Here is a 6,853-nt window from a genome sequence, read left to right as displayed (position 1 = left end):
CTCCTGCCCAGCACCCTAAAGGGTGCTGTTGTGCGACAGCATTAGCCTCGGATCCCTAAAGGGAGCCGAGGCCAGTACCGTAGCAGTGTTCAGGAGTAGCAGGGTAGCAGCGTAGCAGGAGTACTTAAAGCAGACATGTAAATTGTGGTTTGTTTTACCGTACAGCAGAGGAAAATGTGAATCCTTGTGATTTACTGTGTCCTAAAGGCATGAGTTAGACACACAAGATGGCTGAAAAAGAATAAAAATGCAAAAAAAGGATTTGGCAAAATGAACCACTAGCCCGCCAGATCTGGCTTTGAAGTGAACTCTGATTTAGGTGAATGTGCTCATACGATCAGACAAAATGCAATAATTCACAATACAAGTGAGCTAATCGCTGAAGTGGGCTGTCCCATTATTTCGTAAAGGGAGCAAACTGTGAATGACCCAACACTTCTTTCTGTATGTGTTTATGGATGTATTTCTTTACATATGCACTTGTAATCACAAGAGGATGGCAAACAGAGAAAGATATCATTAGGCCAGACCTACAATTACTTTGTTCATGTAAATATTGATTTAAGCATCAAAAGAAAATGTCAGTAGTGTTCCAGGATACTACTGACATTTTCTCAATATCATATATGTAAACATTTCTGCTGTCAACAGGGGCCAAATAACATAATCAGTGGGGAAAAAGCTACATTACACCTACACTCAAATGTACACATACACTAGGATGCAGGCATATTGGATCTTTATGAGTTGTTCACTTGTGAATGGGAAACTAAATGCCTGAAGGTGTGGTACCATAATATTGACATTTTATTATTGGCTTGCACATATTGGCTTCACACTTTTGAATATACAGAATACCAGGGCACACCAGAGGGAGTCCTGTGTGATGAATCCAAGGGGTCATTCAATCAAAGTCGAATGCAGCGACGTAGGTGCAAGTGGAGTTTATTTGATAATGTGCATAGCTAAGACCAATGTCCAGGCAACAATCCAATGTACAACGTGTCATCAGATAAACAGCAAACAGCATCTCAACACTGACGCGAACCGGCACGGTTTCATTGAGTTAGACATGCTTATCTGGGCCTTTGTCATTCCTTACCTTTGGATTACCCTTGGCCGGACTAGGCCTGATCCTCATTTCTGCCCTGGATGGCTGAACTTCACTCTAATAATTCAAACACTTTTTGTTCTAGACCTTACCAGCCTTGACAAAGTCTAGGAGACGAAACACGTGTCGGCTGTTTGCTGTTTATCTGACGACTCGTTGTACATTGGATTGTTGCCTGGACATTGGCCTTACCTATGCACATTGTCAAATAAACTCCACTTGCACCTACGTCGCTGCATTCGACTTTGATTGAACAACCACTTGGATTCATCACACAGGACTCCCTCTGGTGTGCCCTGGTATTCTGTATATTCATTCGTCAGTACTGACTACCCTTAGTCAGTTACTCTGGACACCTGTGGTGGACAGGTGGACCTACGGGTTTGGCACCCACCCTATTTCTGACACTTGCTGTCACTAAGGACCTTCCTAAATAACATTGTTCTCAATCATAGTTGGCTGTGCGAGCGCCTTTGCCATTCTCCACCCTTATTGTTTTGTGTTGTACGGCTAATGTCTCTGGGGAATAGGGTGATGGTTCCAAGAACCCATTTACTTCTCACCATCAACAGGCAAAGGGTGAAGGCTCTGAGGGACACGGATGTCATCATGGCTACTGTTTGGAGTCAGCTGGTGTCCTTAGAGTGTGTCTTCCCTACCACATTCTACCAAGAAATAGTCGCAGACACCTGTGAGAACCATTTGCCGGTGGCTCTGGTTCCCATTGAGTGGAGAGGGGTCTCAGGTTCTCTAAAATTAGCTTTGAGCTCTGCCATGTCTGTAGATTGTATGTTGGGCAGCAACCTGGAGCAAACAATTTGAAAGGAGGTAGAGCTCAGGTCACACGTGGAGCAGCTGGAACTGCCTGAATGAGTCTGTATACCCACACGGTACATGGATGCCCTGGAAGGGAGTCAAGAGCACTTGGAGTCTGGAACAATGGCTCAAGCCGCTGGCACAAGGTGTGAGGGCAAGGAATGTGGTAAACCAGCCCCTGAAGTTCCTGCATTCCAGATATATGAAGCACCTATCGAGGATGCTCCTGAGCCTACTGGAGGGGGGGACAACACTGCTGCACAAGGTATCATGCTTGAGGTTTTGGGATCGCAAGTTAATGGGCCCCCAAGGCAGGAATTCTGCAAAGCTCATAAGGAGTTCCTCACTCTAGAGGTCTTGAAGTGGCAAGCTGAGACCTTGGCAGCAGGTGATACCTCTGGAGGCTACCTTCTCTATTATGAGAATGACCTACTATACAGTGAGCCTAAGGTTCTGGGTGTGGGACAATCCATGTGCTGGTGGTCTCCTAGTGTTACAGGGTCGTTCCACTGGGGTTGTCTCATGATATCCTCCTAGCAGGACATTGGGTCAGGACAAGACCTTTGTCGGTCTTGTTACCCACTTCTCTTGGCCCCGGATAAAGACAGCCTCAAATGCCTTCTGTAGGACCTGTCCCACTTGCCAGGCTAGGGGGAAGTCAGGGAAAAAACACAAGGGTCCCATGACCCCATTACCTGTCATTGACACTTCCTTCAAGATGGTGGGCATCAACATTGCCAGTCTCCATGTCAGCCTAATGCAATAGGTTCCTCCTGGTCTTGGTGTACCATGCCACTTGCTATCCAGTGGCTATCCCTCTGCGGTCAGTGACTGAACCTGTGGTGGTCAGGACCCTGTTTAGGATGTTTACCCAAATGCAGTTTGCCCAAGAGGTATTGTCTGTCAGCGTACATGAAGTCTATGTGGGATCAGTGAGGAATGAATTATAAGTTCTTCACACCCTATCACCCTCAGATGAATGGGCTTGTTGAGTGATTCAACAATGGGCTTGTTGAGTGATTCAACAAGACCATCCGAGGCATGATAATAGGCCTACCTGAGCCCATGAAACATAAGTGGGACATTCTCTTCCCATGTCTTCTTTTTGCTGACAGGAAGGTGTCACCGAAAGGAGTTGGATTTAGCCCCTTTAAACTCCCCTATGGACACCCTGTTAGGGGACATCCTAGCCTTATCAGAGAGGGGTGGGAGCAAGCTCCCAAGGAGTCCCCTCAGGATGCGGTCAGTGACATGCTGGCACTCCGCAATCAGAGAAAAAAGGTGAAACGCATATTTGAAGCCAGTGCAGCAGTCATTAAATTTTGGTATGACCAGAAGGACTCTCTGGTACAGTTTCAACCTGGCCAGAAGGTGTGGGTTTTGGAGCCTGTTTAGCAGAGGGCTCTCCAGGATTGCTAGACGGGCTACATATGAGGTGAAGGAGCAGAAGGGGGAGTCGACCTACCTGGTGGATCTCAAGTCTCTAGAAAACCCTTAAGGGTGGTTCACATGAACCACCTCAAATCACACTTTGAAACATCAGAAGTGTACATGTTCCCAGTGATAGATGAAGGGGTGGAAGAGGAGAGTAGGCCTCTCCCTGACCGCCTGCCATCTTAATAGCATGATGGGTCAGTGTAGGGTGTCAACCTTCCCCCTACTCTAACCCCAGAACAGCAGAGTGACTATCACCAGTTGCTGGGGCAATTTTCCTTTCTGTTTTTCCCTCACCCCTGGGCTCACATTTGTGTACCCATGACATAGACAACAGAGACAGTATACCTGTTAAATACAACATTTACAGGCTTTCAGGCAAGATGAGGGCTAGTATCAAGGATGAGGTCTCCAAGATACTGGTGTGATTGAGCTCTCCAACAGTCTCTGGTCCAGCCAAGTGCTGCTGGTATGCAAGGCTGCCCCACCGGCCAACATTCCAGAACTTAGGTTCTGGGTAGACTACGGGAAATCCATCACAAAGACTTCCTCCCCATCCCGTGAGCTGATGAGCTCATTGACAGGCTGAGCACTGCCAAGTACATAAGTAGCTTTAATCCCACATCAGGGTCTTGGCAGATTGCTCTGACAGAGGGGGCAAAAGAGTGGTCTCGATTCTTGATCCCAGGTGTCCACTTTCAATTTAGGATAATGCCCTTTGGCTTAAAAATGCCCCTGCTACTTTCAGAATTGTTCAACAGGGTTCTGGTGGAGAAAGAGGGATTCTATGCCGCCTACCTTGATGACAATGCTGCCTTCAGCTCTAGATGAGAGAAGCACCTGTACCACCTCCAGGAAGTGCTTCAGGACCTGCAAGAGGTGGGCATGACTTTCAAGGACAGTAAGTGCCAGATTGGGCAGGGTTCCACAGTGTATCTGGGCTACATTGTTCATGAGTTCAAGGTGCAGCCCCTCCAGGACAAGATTGAAACTATCCTAGCCTGGCAACCCCCTAAAACAAAGACAGAAGTGAGGGCCTTCCTGGGCATCACCGGGTAGCATAGGAGGTTTATTAAGGGATATGGAAAAATTGTTGCTCCTTAACATAGCCGATGTAAAAAAATAGTCAGAAGGGGGATCTGGGCATAGGCCTGCCAGAAAGCTTTGATTCTTCAAGGAGGCCATAGTACAGCACCTCAAAGCGTCTGACTTCTTTAAGCACCTTATAGTAATTGAAATGGAGGGCTTTACTATGGTCTGGGCACTGAAGAAGCTGAAACCCTATCTGTTTAGGGCTCACGTCCGGGTTGAGGCAGAACACAGGCCCCTTAGGTGGCTCATCCAAATGAAGGGTGAACATCCCAAGCTGTTTCCCCACAGGGAATGGATTTTATGGTAGAACACTGTCCTGGATCAGACCACGCCAATGTTGAGGTCTATACAGGTTCTTCTACCTTAGTGATGAGAATAGCCAAGAGGTTGTGTCATTCTCCCCACTTTCAGCTGGGTGGCACATGTTAGACCCATCAGTCTTAGGATGGGCTTGTCACAAACATTTTGCCTCCCTCCTTTAATTTTAATGATCTTGCTTTTGCTGGTTTTAGGACTCTGTGACACTTTACCACTGTTAACCAGTTCTAAAGTGCATGCGCTCACCCCTTAAAACATGGTAACTTTGGCTTATTCCCAATTGGAATATTTAATATACTTGTAAGTCCACAGTAAAGGGGTACTACATGTGCCCAGGGCCTGTAAATTAAATGCTACTAGAGTGCCTGCAACCTAATTGTGCCGACCACTTAAGTAGCCCTTTAAACATGTCTCAGGTCTGCCATTGCAGCCTGTGTGTGCAGTTTTAAACTGCCATTTGTACCTGGCAAATTACAACTTTTGCCAGACCTAAATCTTTCTTTTTAATACATATGTCACCCAGAGGGTAGGCCCTAAACAGCCCACATGGTAGGTTGCAATGTATTTAAAAAGTAGAAAATGTAATTTAAACATTTCCATGTCCTGGTGAAACACCTTTAAATTAATTTTTCACTACTGCAGTATCCCATAGGATAACATTGGAGTTACTTCATTACATTTAATAAGCTGGAATTTCTTAGTGGGAACATGTAACCAGTTCATATTTGGTGTCTTTGGACCTGTAATGAAAAGTCCCCTCTTATGGTAAAGTCGGATTTTAAATTATAATTTTAAAAATACCACTTTTAGAAAGTTGGCATTTTCCTGCCTTAGCCATTTAGTACCAGTAGCCTGTCTCTGGGTCACATGACTGGATGTAGCTGACATTTGGGCTTTGCTTATTCCTCCTAGTCTGCCAAACACAATACAGAGGTTAGGTGTGCATGGATGGGCCAACAGTGCCAGGATAGGAGGACGGAGTGGTGCACAGCCCTATTTACACTTGGATAGGCTGTGTCTTGCCTCTATGTAAAGGTCTGCATATACAGAGGCAGAGAAGGAAGGATGTCTAGGGACTTCAAATTGAAACCTCTAGAAGCTTCACCCACCTTCCAGAGGAAGGGCACCAGTTATAATCTTTGGAACTCAGGCGCCACCTCTTCAGTTTACTTCTGGACTTCTCTGCCACGAAGAAGGACTGCTGTGCTGCTGAAAAGACTACTGCTCTGCTGGACTGATGCTCTGAAGGGGCTGCTGCCCTGCTGTGCTGACCTGTTGCTTGCTGCCTTCTTGCCTGGGTGCGAAGGACAGGGCCTCCATCTGGTGAACTGAGGACCCCAAAGTGCCCTAAGTGCTAGTTGGCTGGCTTCCTGACTAGAGTCACAGGGACTAAAGACTCCAAAAACCTTAAACCCAGCAGCTGGACTCTGCCATCTGTGAGCCTGTCCTGCCAAGTTGTGCCACCCTAGTCTTGTACCCTTGGGAGTGTGTCTGAAGGTGCTCTGCCAATCCAAGTATGGACCCAGCAGATCTGATGCATCTCTTCTGATATGCGGTACAAACCAGAGCAGAACCAGCACATCACCTCTGCTGTGACGGTTCTTGTTGGACATTTTTGCTTATGCAGGGTCATACCCAATCTTTTTGCCTCCTGCCTCCTATATTTTCTGACCTGTTACTGTTCGCTGTTGAACTCTGAGCACTTTACCATTGCTAACCAGTGCTAAAGTGCATATGCTCTCTGTGTAAAATTGTATGCAATTGGTTTATCCCTGATTCGCATATTTGATTTACTAGTAAGTCCCTAGTAAAGTGCACTATAGGTGCCAGGGCCTGTAAATCAAATACTACTAGTGGGTCTGCAGCACTGGTTGTGCCACCCACATAAGTAGCTCTGTAATCATGTCTCAGACCTGCCAGTGCAGTGTCTGTGTGTGCAGTTTTAACTGTAAATGCGACTTGGCAAGTGTACCCACTTGCCAGGCCTAAACCTTCCCTTTTCTTACATGTCAGGAACCCCTTAGGTAGGCCCTAGGTTGCCCCACGGGCAGGGTGCAGTGACCCCTGACCCCTGCATCCATT

Source organism: Pleurodeles waltl, chromosome 1_2 (genome assembly GCF_031143425.1).
Source record: "Pleurodeles waltl isolate 20211129_DDA chromosome 1_2, aPleWal1.hap1.20221129, whole genome shotgun sequence".
Classification (NCBI taxonomy): Eukaryota; Metazoa; Chordata; class Amphibia; order Caudata; family Salamandridae; genus Pleurodeles; species Pleurodeles waltl.
The sequence above is the reverse complement of the archived record's forward strand: the minus strand, read 5'-3'. Positions refer to the sequence as shown.